At 66.1% G+C, this 14225-nt stretch overlaps 1 long non-coding RNA gene across 1 annotated transcript; it reads left to right on the top strand.

Moving 5' to 3' along the window:
- Positions 1-794: 794 nt before the first annotated feature.
- LOC135330479 (uncharacterized) lies at positions 795-13697 on the top strand. Its single transcript, XR_010392475.1, has 7 exons — positions 795-2736; positions 3081-5023; positions 5367-7309; positions 7654-9596; positions 9940-11882; positions 12226-12311; positions 12676-13697. It is a non-coding gene; the product is annotated as an uncharacterized LOC135330479 (long non-coding RNA).
- The last annotated feature ends 528 nt before the right edge of the window (positions 13698-14225 follow it).

Here is a 14225-nt window from a genome sequence, read left to right as displayed (position 1 = left end):
TTACAGGGAGACAGTGAGGAAACTTAGGGGGGACAGGAGGAGCTATTTGGAAGGAAAGCTGAGGTACAACTGAGACAGCGAGGTGAGGATTTTCTTGTGGAAAGCTGGTGTAGCTCAGAGGGGAGAGGGCAGGCGCTTTGGAGGGAAAATGTGAGGTAACTCAGAGGGGAGAAGCTGAGGATTATGGAGGGAAAGGCTGAGGCTTCATAACAGAGGAGAGTGAACATTGTGGAGGAAGAAGCTGAGGTGTATTAGAGGGGACAGGATGGGCATTTTGGAGGGAAAAATGGAGGTACCTCAGAGAAACCAAGGTGACGATTTTGGCGGGAAAAGCTGAGGTACCTCAGAGGGGACAGGGCGGCCATTTTGGAGAGAAAGGTCGAGGTACTTCAGAGGGAATGGGGCTGGCATTTTGGTGGTGAAAGCTGCAGTACCTCAGAGGGGGCGGAGTGAGCACTTTTGTGGGGAAAGGGTGAGGTAGCTGGGAAGGGACAGAGCCAGAGTTTTTGAGGGAAAAGTTGAGGCGAGATGGCAGGCATTTAGGAGGGGAAAGTTGAGGTACATCCAAGGGGAGAGGGTGAGCACTTTTGAGTGCAAAATCTGAGGTGCTTTGGGGAAGATAGGGAGGGAGGGAGGCTAGAGAAGAGTGCAGAGGAGGCAGTGGCAAGCAGCACATTCGCCCCTGTTGCGAGCGGCAGGAGTGGTGCTTCTGAAGACTCAGTACTTCCCTGGGTGTAGGAGTTTGGAGCTCAGCCTTCTTGGTCCTAAGCATGTCTGCTTTGCTTTCCAGCAGCTCATGGAGAAGAAAGGAGAGGAGTCGTGAGGAGCGGCGAGTCAAGAGTGAGCACGAAGAGAGGATGAGGAAGATGGAAGAGGAGGGAAGAGAAAGGCACTCTGGGCAAAGGGACTGCCCTGGCAGCAGGGCTGTGGTCACATGAGAGCACGGCTGGCACCTTTGGTGCCCTTGCTCCCTTTGCACTGGGCGACCTCCCTGTAAGCAGGGCTCGGGTCTTTGCTTTTGTTGGCCTTTTGCCATGTTGCTCCTTGGCTGCCTGGAGAGAGGGACGAGCCTGTAAGGAGGCTGCGAGTCCCTTTCTCCGCCCCGGAGGGGACAGGGAGCTCACCGGAACCCAGGCCCGCCCTGTAAGCAGGGCCGGGCTCTTTGCCCCCCACGGCTTTCCGCCTGCCGGCCCCTGGCCGGCGCCACCCCCGCGCTCGGGGTGTGTGCCAGCATTGGCCCTTTGGCGCCCCGTGAAGCCCCTTGGCATGTTGAGTGCTCCGGCCTCCATGCAGCCTGGGGGCAGGCCTGAGCCTCTCCTCCCGCTCCTGGGTACGGACCGGGCCCCCGACGTTGGCTGGCTGCCCTGGGCTCCCTTTCTCTCCTGGAAAGCCGTGTTACATGTCTCCTGTCTCCTGTGCTTGTCTCTTTCCTCTTGTCCTCTGTCCTGTTGGGAGTGAGTGAGCTAATGAGTGAGCTTGTCCTTTAGGCCTCTGTAAAAAGCGCTGCAGCGTATTAGCTCCGGCTTCCCAGGCCTGAAAGAAGGGCTCTGGGCAGTAGCAGAGGGGTCCCGTCTCGGGCCCAGATTTGAGGAGGGGGAGAGTTCCGGCTTGCCCCTTCCTCCCCCGGGCAGAGCGGAGCCACTTGGTAATGGTGTGGGCGAGGGGACCTGCCCGTAGTCGGGACCCAGGTCTGTGCCCGCGTGGCCGCCTGTCCTGCTGGCCACGTGGCCAGCGTGACGGCCCTGTAGTCAGGGCGTGCGTCACAAGCCGTGGAGCCCTGTGCGCCCGGAGCAGCTTGGCCTCCCTGTAAGCAGGGCGGAGGGGCCTGCCCTCCCGCGGCCTGCTGCTTTAGCCAGCCACCAGGAATGACCCCTCCCCGGCCCGCTAAGGGGGCAGGCGGAGGAAGTGCCCTGCCGCAGGGCGCTGTGCGGCCTCCGGGCCGCTTCTTCTGGGGGCCACCTGCCCACAGCCGGGCTCGAGGTGCCCCCTGGGCTCCTGCAGACGTGCTGTTGTGCTGCAGCCAGGCTGGCCAGCCCGTAAGCCGGGCCTAGGCCAGAGCCTCCTGCCCCGTGGGGCTCGGGGCTAGTGCCAGCGCTGGGGGCAGCGGCCTGTAAGCAGGGCCGTGCGTGTTCCCTGTGCTGTGCGGGAGGTGCTGGGAGCGCCCGCCTGTAAGGAGGTGGGTTGTGCGGGGCCCCCGCCTTTGAGAGGCGCGGGGTCTGGGGCTGTGGGGCCAGGCGGGCCCTCCCTGTAGTCAGGGCGAGGGTGCCGGCCCCCGGCCTTTGGCCGGCGTGCTCGCTGCCTGGCTGCTGCGAGTCATTCCTGTGGCCCTGGGGGAAGGCTGAGCTCTCTGTCTGCCTGGGTGTCGTGGCCCTCCCTGTAATCGGGGTGCGGGCCTGGAGCCTGCGTGCTCAGCTGGCAGCCGGTTTGGGGCGACCGCCCCGTTAGCGGGGCCCAGGTCAGAGTGCCCCTGCATGGGAGAGAAGGAGCCTCCCTCTGCCGCGGGGCCCCGGGCTGCCCTGTAGCTCGGGGACTGGCCTGTGCCCTGGGGCCCCGGCCTTAGGCAGTTGGGGCAGTGGCCCCGGCCCCCTGTAAGCAGGGCTGAAGCCTCCTGGGCCACTGCTCTCCGTGCCCAGCTCCATTTGCCCAGAGTGCCCGCCTCTGACCCCCGCTGCAGCTTCAATCAAGACCGCTGGACACCTCGTCAGCTGGAGGCCGTGCAGTGGGCAGCGGCTGCTGGTGAGTTGAGCAAGGGCTTTGGCCCGGGAGGCGTTGGGGGCTCGGGCGCAGCATCTTTGCGAAGGGAGGGGCCTGCCGGGCCTTTGGGAGGAGCTGCCGCCTAAGGGCAGTGGGGCGAGTGGCCGAGTGAGTGTCGCTTTGGCGAGAGGAGCTCATCTGCGACGTTTTAGCTGGGGGGGGGTGAGGGGGTAGGGGGGTTAGGCGTAGGCTTAGGGTTGGGTGTCCGGGCAAGGGAGGGGCCTGTTGGGTCGAGCTGTGGGGAGCTGCCCCCTGAGCCTCTGTCCTTTGGGCAGGCAGGGGTGGCCCTGGCCAGTGCTAAGCGCGTCTGCTTTGCTTTCTCGCAGCTCATGGAGAAGAAAGGAGAGGAGCCGTGAGGAGCGGCGAGTCAAGAGTGAGCACGAAGAGAGGATGAGGAAGATGGAAGAGGAGGGAAGAGAAAGGCACTCTGGGCAAAGGGACTGCCCTGGCAGCAGGGCTGTGGTCACATGAGAGCACGGCTGGCACCTTTGGTGCCCTTGCTCCCTTTGCACTGGGCGACCTCCCTGTAAGCAGGGCTCGGGTCTTTGCTTTTGTTGGCCTTTTGCCATGTTGCTCCTTGGCTGCCTGGAGAGAGGGACGAGCCTGTAAGGAGGCTGCGAGTCCCTTTCTCCGCCCCGGAGGGGACAGGGAGCTCACCGGAACCCAGGCCCGCCCTGTAAGCAGGGCCGGGCTCTTTGTCCCCCACGGCTTTCCGCCTGCCGGCCCCTGGCCGGCGCCACCCCCGCGCTCGGGGTGTGTGCCAGCATTGGCCCTTTGGCGCCCCGTGAAGCCCCTTGGCATGTTGAGTGCTCCGGCCTCCATGCAGCCTGGGGGCAGGCCTGAGCCTCTCCTCCCGCTCCTGGGTACGGACCGGGCCCCCGACGTTGGCTGGCTGCCCTGGGCTCCCTTTCTCTCCTGGAAAGCCGTGTTACATGTCTCCTGTCTCCTGTGCTTGTCTCTTTCCTCTTGTCCTCTGTCCTGTTGGGAGTGAGTGAGCTAATGAGTGAGCTTGTCCTTTAGGCCTCTGTAAAAAGCGCTGCAGCGTATTAGCTCCGGCTTCCCAGGCCTGAAAGAAGGGCTCTGGGCAGTAGCAGAGGGGTCCCGTCTCGGGCCCAGATTTGAGGAGGGGGAGAGTTCCGGCTTGCCCCTTCCTCCCCCGGGCAGAGCGGAGCCACTTGGTAATGGTGTGGGCGAGGGGACCTGCCCGTAGTCGGGGCCCAGGTCTGTGCCCGCGTGGCCGCCTGTCCTGCTGGCCACGTGGCCAGCGTGACGGCCCTGTAGTCGGGGCGTGCGTCACAAGCCGTGGAGCCCTGTGCGCCCGGAGCAGCTTGGCCTCCCTGTAAGCAGGGCGGAGGGGCCTGCCCTCCCGCGGCCTGCTGCTTTAGCCAGCCACCAGGAATGACCCCTCCCTGGCCCGCTAAGGGGGCAGGCGGAGGAAGTGCCCTGCCGCAGGGCGCTGTGCGGCCTCCGGGCCGCTGCTTCTGGGGGCCACCTGCCCGCAGCCGGGCTCGAGGTGCCCCCTGGGCTCCTGCAGACGTGCTGTTGTGCTGCAGCCAGGCTGGCCAGCCCGTAAGCCGGGCCTAGGCCAGAGCCTCCTGCCCCGTGGGGCTCGGGGCTAGTGCCAGCGCTGGGGGCAGCGGCCTGTAAGCAGGGCCGCGCGTGTTCCCTGTGCTGTGCAGGAGGTGCTGGGAGCGCCCGCCTGTAAGGAGGTGGGTTGTGCGGGGCCCCCGCCTTTGAGAGGCGCGGGGTCTGGGGCTGTGGGGCCAGGTGGGCCCTCCCTGTAGTCAGGGCGAGGGTGCCGGCCCCCAGCCTTTGGCCGGCGTGCTCGCTGCCTGGCTGCTGCGAGTCATTCCTGTGGCCCTGGGGGAAGGCTGAGCTCTCTGTCTGCCTGGGTGTCGTGGCCCTCCCTGTAATCGGGGTGCGGGCCTGGAGCCCGCGTGCTCAGCTGGCAGCCGGTTTGGGGCGACCGCCCCGTTAGCGGGGCCCAGGTCAGAGTGCCCCTGCATGGGAGAGAAGGAGCCTCCCTCTGCCGCGGGGCCCCGGGCTGCCCTGTAGCTCGGGGACTGGCCTGTGCCCTGGGGCCCCGGCCTTAGGCAGTTGGGGCAGTGGCCCCGGCCCCCTGTAAGCAGGGCTGAAGCCTCCTGGGCCACTGCTCTCCGTGCCCAGCTCCATTTGCCCAGAGTGCCCGCCTCTGACCCCCGCTGCAGCTTCAATCAAGACCGCTGGACACCTCGTCAGCTGGAGGCCGTGCAGTGGGCAGCGGCTGCTGGTGAGTTGAGCAAGGGCTTTGGCCCGGGAGGCGTTGGGGGCTCGGGCGCAGCATCTTTGCGAAGGGAGGGGCCTGCCGGGCCTTTGGGAGGAGCTGCCGCCTAAGGGCAGTGGGGCGAGTGGCCGAGTGAGTGTCGCTTTGGCGAGAGGAGCTCATCTGCGACGTTTTAGCTGGGGGGGGTGAGGGGGTAGGGGGGTTAGGCGTAGGCTTAGGGTTGGGTGTCCGGGCAAGGGAGGGGCCTGTTGGGTCGAGCTGTGGGGAGCTGCCCCCTGAGCCTCTGTCCTTTGGGCAGGCAGGGGTGGCCCTGGCCAGTGCTAAGCGCGTCTGCTTTGCTTTCTCGCAGCTCATGGAGAAGAAAGGAGAGGAGTCGTGAGGAGCGGCGAGTCAAGAGTGAGCACGAAGAGAGGATGAGGAGGATGGAAGAGGAGGGAAGAGAAAGGCACTCTGGGCAAAGGGACTGCCCTGGCAGCAGGGCTGTGGTCACATGAGAGCACGGCTGGCACCTTTGGTGCCCTTGCTCCCTTTGCGCTGGGCGACCTCCCTGTAAGCAGGGCTCGGGTCTTTGCTTTTGTTGGCCTTTTGCCATGTTGCTCCTTGGCTGCCTGGAGAGAGGGACGAGCCTGTAAGGAGGCTGCGAGTCCCTTTCTCCGCCCCGGAGGGGACAGGGAGCTCACCGGAACCCAGGCCCGCCCTGTAAGCAGGGCCGGGCTCTTTGTCCCCCATGGCTTTCCGCCTGCCGGCCCCTGGCCGGCGCCACCCCCGCGCTGGGGGTGTGTGCCAGCATTGGCCCTTTGGCGCCCCGTGAAGCCCCTTGGCATGTTGAGTGCTCCGGCCTCCATGCAGCCTGGGGGCAGGCCTGAGCCTCTCCTCCCGCTCCTGGGTACGGACCGGGCCCCCGACGTTGGCTGGCTGCCCTGGGCTCCCTTTCTCTCCTGGAAAGCCGTGTTACATGTCTCCTGTCTCCTGTGCTTGTCTCTTTCCTCTTGTCCTCTGTCCTGTTGGGAGTGAGTGAGCTAATGAGTGAGCTTGTCCTTTAGGCCTCTGTAAAAAGCGCTGCAGCGTATTAGCTCCGGCTTCCCAGGCCTGAAAGAAGGGCTCTGGGCAGTAGCAGAGGGGTCCCGTCTCGGGCCCAGATTTGAGGAGGGGGAGAGTTCCGGCTTGCCCCTTCCTCCCCCGGGCAGAGCGGAGCCACTTGGTAATGGTGTGGGCGAGGGGACCTGCCCGTAGTCGGGGCCCAGGTCTGTGCCCGCGTGGCCGCCTGTCCTGCTGGCCACGTGGCCAGCGTGACGGCCCTGTAGTCAGGGCGTGCGTCACAAGCCGTGGAGCCCTGTGCGCCCGGAGCAGCTTGGCCTCCCTGTAAGCAGGGCGGAGGGGCCTGCCCTCCCGCGGCCTGCTGCTTTAGCCAGCCACCAGGAATGACCCCTCCCCGGCCCGCTAAGGGGGCAGGCGGAGGAAGTGCCCTGCCGCAGGGCGCTGTGCGGCCTCCGGGCCGCTTCTTCTGGGGGCCACCTGCCCGCAGCCGGGCTCGAGGTGCCCCCTGGGCTCCTGCAGACGTGCTGTTGTGCTGCAGCCAGGCTGGCCAGCCTGTAAGCCGGGCCTAGGCCAGAGCCTCCTGCCCCGTGGGGCTCGGGGCTAGTGCCAGCGCTGGGGGCAGCGGCCTGTAAGCAGGGCCGTGCGTGTTCCCTGTGCTGTGCGGGAGGTGCTGGGAGCGCCCGCCTGTAAGGAGGTGGGTTGTGCGGGGCCCCCGCCTTTGAGAGGCGCGGGGTCTGGGGCTGTGGGGCCAGGCGGGCCCTCCCTGTAGTCAGGGCGAGGGTGCCGGCCCCCGGCCTTTGGCCGGCGTGCTCGCTGCCTGGCTGCTGCGAGTCATTCCTGTGGCCCTGGGGGAAGGCTGAGCTCTCTGTCTGCCTGGGTGTCGTGGCCCTCCCTGTAATCGGGGTGCGGGCCTGGAGCCTGCGTGCTCAGCTGGCAGCCGGTTTGGGGCGACCGCCCCGTTAGCGGGGCCCAGGTCAGAGTGCCCCTGCATGGGAGAGAAGGAGCCTCCCTCTGCCGCGGGGCCCCGGGCTGCCCTGTAGCTCGGGGACTGGCCTGTGCCCTGGGGCCCCGGCCTTAGGCAGTTGGGGCAGTGGCCCCGGCCCCCTGTAAGCAGGGCTGAAGCCTCCTGGGCCACTGCTCTCCGTGCCCAGCTCCATTTGCCCAGAGTGCCCGCCTCTGACCCCCGCTGCAGCTTCAATCAAGACCGCTGGACACCTCGTCAGCTGGAGGCCGTGCAGTGGGCAGCGGCTGCTGGTGAGTTGAGCAAGGGCTTTGGCCCGGGAGGCGTTGGGGGCTCGGGCGCAGCATCTTTGCGAAGGGAGGGGCCTGCCGGGCCTTTGGGAGGAGCTGCCGCCTAAGGGCAGTGGGGCGAGTGGCCGAGTGAGTGTCGCTTTGGCGAGAGGAGCTCATCTGCGACGTTTTAGCTGGGGGGGGGTGAGGGGGTAGGGGGGTTAGGCGTAGGCTTAGGGTTGGGTGTCCGGGCAAGGGAGGGGCCTGTTGGGTCGAGCTGTGGGGAGCTGCCCCCTGAGCCTCTGTCCTTTGGGCAGGCAGGGGTGGCCCTGGCCAGTGCTAAGCGCGTCTGCTTTGCTTTCTCGCAGCTCATGGAGAAGAAAGGAGAGGAGCCGTGAGGAGCGGCGAGTCAAGAGTGAGCACGAAGAGAGGATGAGGAAGATGGAAGAGGAGGGAAGAGAAAGGCACTCTGGGCAAAGGGACTGCCCTGGCAGCAGGGCTGTGGTCACATGAGAGCACGGCTGGCACCTTTGGTGCCCTTGCTCCCTTTGCACTGGGCGACCTCCCTGTAAGCAGGGCTCGGGTCTTTGCTTTTGTTGGCCTTTTGCCATGTTGCTCCTTGGCTGCCTGGAGAGAGGGACGAGCCTGTAAGGAGGCTGCGAGTCCCTTTCTCCGCCCCGGAGGGGACAGGGAGCTCACCGGAACCCAGGCCCGCCCTGTAAGCAGGGCCGGGCTCTTTGTCCCCCACGGCTTTCCGCCTGCCGGCCCCTGGCCGGCGCCACCCCCGCGCTCGGGGTGTGTGCCAGCATTGGCCCTTTGGCGCCCCGTGAAGCCCCTTGGCATGTTGAGTGCTCCGGCCTCCATGCAGCCTGGGGGCAGGCCTGAGCCTCTCCTCCCGCTCCTGGGTACGGACCGGGCCCCCGACGTTGGCTGGCTGCCCTGGGCTCCCTTTCTCTCCTGGAAAGCCGTGTTACATGTCTCCTGTCTCCTGTGCTTGTCTCTTTCCTCTTGTCCTCTGTCCTGTTGGGAGTGAGTGAGCTAATGAGTGAGCTTGTCCTTTAGGCCTCTGTAAAAAGCGCTGCAGCGTATTAGCTCCGGCTTCCCAGGCCTGAAAGAAGGGCTCTGGGCAGTAGCAGAGGGGTCCCGTCTCGGGCCCAGATTTGAGGAGGGGGAGAGTTCCGGCTTGCCCCTTCCTCCCCCGGGCAGAGCGGAGCCACTTGGTAATGGTGTGGGCGAGGGGACCTGCCCGTAGTCGGGGCCCAGGTCTGTGCCCGCGTGGCCGCCTGTCCTGCTGGCCACGTGGCCAGCGTGACGGCCCTGTAGTCGGGGCGTGCGTCACAAGCCGTGGAGCCCTGTGCGCCCGGAGCAGCTTGGCCTCCCTGTAAGCAGGGCGGAGGGGCCTGCCCTCCCGCGGCCTGCTGCTTTAGCCAGCCACCAGGAATGACCCCTCCCTGGCCCGCTAAGGGGGCAGGCGGAGGAAGTGCCCTGCCGCAGGGCGCTGTGCGGCCTCCGGGCCGCTGCTTCTGGGGGCCACCTGCCCGCAGCCGGGCTCGAGGTGCCCCCTGGGCTCCTGCAGACGTGCTGTTGTGCTGCAGCCAGGCTGGCCAGCCCGTAAGCCGGGCCTAGGCCAGAGCCTCCTGCCCCGTGGGGCTCGGGGCTAGTGCCAGCGCTGGGGGCAGCGGCCTGTAAGCAGGGCCGCGCGTGTTCCCTGTGCTGTGCAGGAGGTGCTGGGAGCGCCCGCCTGTAAGGAGGTGGGTTGTGCGGGGCCCCCGCCTTTGAGAGGCGCGGGGTCTGGGGCTGTGGGGCCAGGTGGGCCCTCCCTGTAGTCAGGGCGAGGGTGCCGGCCCCCAGCCTTTGGCCGGCGTGCTCGCTGCCTGGCTGCTGCGAGTCATTCCTGTGGCCCTGGGGGAAGGCTGAGCTCTCTGTCTGCCTGGGTGTCGTGGCCCTCCCTGTAATCGGGGTGCGGGCCTGGAGCCCGCGTGCTCAGCTGGCAGCCGGTTTGGGGCGACCGCCCCGTTAGCGGGGCCCAGGTCAGAGTGCCCCTGCATGGGAGAGAAGGAGCCTCCCTCTGCCGCGGGGCCCCGGGCTGCCCTGTAGCTCGGGGACTGGCCTGTGCCCTGGGGCCCCGGCCTTAGGCAGTTGGGGCAGTGGCCCCGGCCCCCTGTAAGCAGGGCTGAAGCCTCCTGGGCCACTGCTCTCCGTGCCCAGCTCCATTTGCCCAGAGTGCCCGCCTCTGACCCCCGCTGCAGCTTCAATCAAGACCGCTGGACACCTCGTCAGCTGGAGGCCGTGCAGTGGGCAGCGGCTGCTGGTGAGTTGAGCAAGGGCTTTGGCCCGGGAGGCGTTGGGGGCTCGGGCGCAGCATCTTTGCGAAGGGAGGGGCCTGCCGGGCCTTTGGGAGGAGCTGCCGCCTAAGGGCAGTGGGGCGAGTGGCCGAGTGAGTGTCGCTTTGGCGAGAGGAGCTCATCTGCGACGTTTTAGCTGGGGGGGGTGAGGGGGTAGGGGGGTTAGGCGTAGGCTTAGGGTTGGGTGTCCGGGCAAGGGAGGGGCCTGTTGGGTCGAGCTGTGGGGAGCTGCCCCCTGAGCCTCTGTCCTTTGGGCAGGCAGGGGTGGCCCTGGCCAGTGCTAAGCGCGTCTGCTTTGCTTTCTCGCAGCTCATGGAGAAGAAAGGAGAGGAGTCGTGAGGAGCGGCGAGTCAAGAGTGAGCACGAAGAGAGGATGAGGAGGATGGAAGAGGAGGGAAGAGAAAGGCACTCTGGGCAAAGGGACTGCCCTGGCAGCAGGGCTGTGGTCACATGAGAGCACGGCTGGCACCTTTGGTGCCCTTGCTCCCTTTGCGCTGGGCGACCTCCCTGTAAGCAGGGCTCGGGTCTTTGCTTTTGTTGGCCTTTTGCCATGTTGCTCCTTGGCTGCCTGGAGAGAGGGACGAGCCTGTAAGGAGGCTGCGAGTCCCTTTCTCCGCCCCGGAGGGGACAGGGAGCTCACCGGAACCCAGGCCCGCCCTGTAAGCAGGGCCGGGCTCTTTGTCCCCCATGGCTTTCCGCCTGCCGGCCCCTGGCCGGCGCCACCCCCGCGCTGGGGGTGTGTGCCAGCATTGGCCCTTTGGCGCCCCGTGAAGCCCCTTGGCATGTTGAGTGCTCCGGCCTCCATGCAGCCTGGGGGCAGGCCTGAGCCTCTCCTCCCGCTCCTGGGTACGGACCGGGCCCCCGACGTTGGCTGGCTGCCCTGGGCTCCCTTTCTCTCCTGGAAAGCCGTGTTACATGTCTCCTGTCTCCTGTGCTTGTCTCTTTCCTCTTGTCCTCTGTCCTGTTGGGAGTGAGTGAGCTAATGAGTGAGCTTGTCCTTTAGGCCTCTGTAAAAAGCGCTGCAGCGTATTAGCTCCGGCTTCCCAGGCCTGAAAGAAGGGCTCTGGGCAGTAGCAGAGGGGTCCCGTCTCGGGCCCAGATTTGAGGAGGGGGAGAGTTCCGGCTTGCCCCTTCCTCCCCCGGGCAGAGCGGAGCCACTTGGTAATGGTGTGGGCGAGGGGACCTGCCCGTAGTCGGGGCCCAGGTCTGTGCCCGCGTGGCCGCCTGTCCTGCTGGCCACGTGGCCAGCGTGACGGCCCTGTAGTCAGGGCGTGCGTCACAAGCCGTGGAGCCCTGTGCGCCCGGAGCAGCTTGGCCTCCCTGTAAGCAGGGCGGAGGGGCCTGCCCTCCCGCGGCCTGCTGCTTTAGCCAGCCACCAGGAATGACCCCTCCCCGGCCCGCTAAGGGGGCAGGCGGAGGAAGTGCCCTGCCGCAGGGCGCTGTGCGGCCTCCGGGCCGCTTCTTCTGGGGGCCACCTGCCCGCAGCCGGGCTCGAGGTGCCCCCTGGGCTCCTGCAGACGTGCTGTTGTGCTGCAGCCAGGCTGGCCAGCCTGTAAGCCGGGCCTAGGCCAGAGCCTCCTGCCCCGTGGGGCTCGGGGCTAGTGCCAGCGCTGGGGGCAGCGGCCTGTAAGCAGGGCCGTGCGTGTTCCCTGTGCTGTGCAGGAGGTGCTGGGAGCACCCGCCTGTAAGGAGGTGGGTTGTGCGGGGCCCCCGCCTTTGAGAGGCGCGGGGTCCGGGGCTGTGGGGCCAGGCGGGCCCTCCCTGTAGTCAGGGCGAGGGTGCCGGCCTCCGGCCTTTGGCCGGCGTGCTCGCTGCCTGGCTGCTGCGAGTCATTCCTGTGGCCCTGGGGGAAGGCTGAGCTCTCTGTCTGCCTGGGTGTCGTGGCCCTCCCTGTAATCGGGGTGCGGGCCTGGAGCCCGCGTGCTCAGCTGGCAGCCGGTTTGGGGCGACCGCCCCGTTAGCGGGGCCCAGGTCAGAGTGCCCCTGCATGGGAGAGAAGGAGCCTCCCTCTGCCGCGGGGCCCCGGGCTGCCCTGTAGCTCGGGGACTGGCCTGTGCCCTGGGGCCCCGGCCTTAGGCAGTTGGGGCAGTGGCCCCGGCCCCCTGTAAGCAGGGCTGAAGCCTCCTGGGCCACTGCTCTCCGTGCCCAGCTCCATTTGCCCAGAGTGCCCGCCTCTGACCCCCGCTGCAGCTTCAATCAAGACCGCTGGACACCTCGTCAGCTGGAGGCCGTGCAGTGGGCAGCGGCTGCTGGTGAGTTGAGCAAGGGCTTTGGCCCGGGAGGCGTTGGGGGCTCGGGCGCAGCATCTTTGCGAAGGGAGGGGCCTGCCGGGCCTTTGGGAGGAGCTGCCGCCTAAGGGCAGTGGGGCGAGTGGCCGAGTGAGTGTCGCTTTGGCGAGAGGAGCTCATCTGCGACGTTTTAGCTGGGGGGGGTGAGGGGGTAGGGGGGTTAGGCGTAGGCTTAGGGTTGGGTGTCCGGGCAAGGGAGGGGCCTGTTGGGTCGAGCTGTGGGGTGCTGCCCGCCGCGCCTCTGTCCTTCGGGCAGGCAGAGGTGGCCCTGGCCAGTGCTAAGCGCGTCTGCTTTGCTTTCCTGCAGCTCATGGAGAAGAAAGGAGAGGAGCCGTGAGGAGCAGCGAGTCAAGAGTGAGCACGAAGAGAGGATGAGGAAGATGGAAGAGAAAGGTACTCTAGGCAGAAAGACCGCCCTGGCAGCAGGGCTGTGTTCATGTAAGAGCATCGCTGCTCTTATCAGAACATTTCTGTTGCTTTGGTGGGGGTACTTGGTGAATACAGCTCTCTGGGGTTTGGTTAGTTATGCCCATTTTGTGTTACAAAGGCTTCGCTTCCCCCTTTCCTCTTAAAAAATCCTTTCTGTACAGTTCGGTTGCTGCACCGGCTGTGGGGAATGGGATATCCTGGCAGCTGAGGCTTTTGTCTCGGTCAGAAGCGGACTGTGCGGCTGCCTGTGGGCTTGGGGCGGAGTCCTGAGGGGTCGCAGGGGTTTTGAGGTGGTTTTCTGTGTTCTAAGAGCGTCTTTCTCTTTCAGCCTGTGCCCGGCGGAGGCAGCGGGAGGACCTGAGCATGGGGCGTCGCAGTCTCCTCTTGTCCTGGAGCAGCTTCTGGATCTCCCTTTTTCCCAGTTACTGAATAAAATGCTTTGTCAGCTTGTAGGTCCCCCTACCCCCGGGCCCATTTCACACCCAGCTCTGCTGTAACTCACACCAGGCCCATTGCACTGCACAGGCGGTCTGAACTTTGGCCCAGCTGTTGGAGGTTTTGCTGTTGTGAGGCTAGTGTGTGCTTGTCCTTAGTGGTGGCAAGGGGCGGACGTCAACGACTGTGTGGCAGCAGCTTCCAGGTAGGAGTGCGGTGGTAGTGCAGGGTTGTTGTGGAGGTGTTGTGGTAGTTCAGGGTGCTTGTGGTAGGAGTGCAGTGGTAGTGCAGGGTTGTTGTGGTAGGAGTGCGGTGGTAGTTTAGGGTTGTTGTGGAGGTGTTGTGGTAGGAGTGCGGTGGTAGTGCAGGGTTGTGGTAAGAGTGCGGTGGTAGTGCAAGGGTGTTGTGGAGGTGTTGTGGTAGGAGTGTGGTGGTACTGCAGGGGTGTTGTGGTAGACTTGAAGTGGTAGTGCAGGGTTGTTGTGGAGATGTTGTGGTAGGAGTGCGGTGGTACTGCAGCAGTGTTGTGGTAGGCCTGCAGTGGTACTGCAGGGGTGTTGTGGAGGTGTTGTGGTAGGTGTGCGGTGGTATTGCAGTGCTGTAGGAGGATTTATTTTGGCTTGTCCGTGGCCTGCGGCAGCAGCACGCAGTGTTTAGCATGAGGGGATGAGGGTGCGCCAGCTGTAGCGGCCTGTTCAGTGCAGAGTAGGGGGCAGAGGGGAGGTCGCCTGTGCGGTGCAATTGGATGGGGGTGCGGAGTTGGTGTGAGTGGGGTGTTGAAAACAGCCCCGCCCCAGGCCCCCACCCCGGCCCCCTCGGCCCTGCCCCTGTGCCACTGTTGCCCTAGTTGTCTTTTTACTGTTGCGTTTGTGACTGAGCTGACAGAAATCAAAGACCCCGTGTGCTCTCTTTGCATCACCTGCAGCAGTCCCCTGTGGGGCAGTTGATGGTGGGTGGGTGGGTGGGTGGGTGGGGTCGGGGCGGGGCCATGGGCAGCAGTGGGAGGAGTCGGGGGTGAGGCCATGGGGTAGTGGGAGGAATCAGGGTGGGGCCATGGGGGCAATGAGGGGGGGTCAGGGGCGGGGCCATGGGAGGCAGTGGGAGGGGTCAGGGGCGGTGCCACAGGAGGTGGTGGGAGGAGTCAGGGGCGTGGCCATGGGGGTGGTGGGAGGGGCTATGGGGCAGGGCCAATAGGTAGTGGGAGGAGTTGAGGTGGGACCATGGGGGCAGTGGGTGGTGTCGTGGGGTGGGGCCATGGGGGTGGTGGGAGGGGTCATGGAGTGGGGCCACAGGGCTGTGGGAGGGGTCGTTGGTCGGGGCGATGGTGGTGGGTGGTGTTGCAGGCCTGGGGGTGGGCCTCAGGGTGGCCTGGGGCCCTGGGGACGGGGCAGCCCCCTGTGGCTGGCGCCCCGTGGCTGGCGGGCAGCGTTGCCGGGGCGGTGG

Source organism: Dromaius novaehollandiae, chromosome 21 (genome assembly GCF_036370855.1).
Source record: "Dromaius novaehollandiae isolate bDroNov1 chromosome 21, bDroNov1.hap1, whole genome shotgun sequence".
NCBI classification, from domain to species: Eukaryota; Metazoa; Chordata; class Aves; order Casuariiformes; family Dromaiidae; genus Dromaius; species Dromaius novaehollandiae.
The sequence above is the reverse complement of the archived record's forward strand: the minus strand, read 5'-3'. Positions and strand labels throughout refer to the sequence as shown.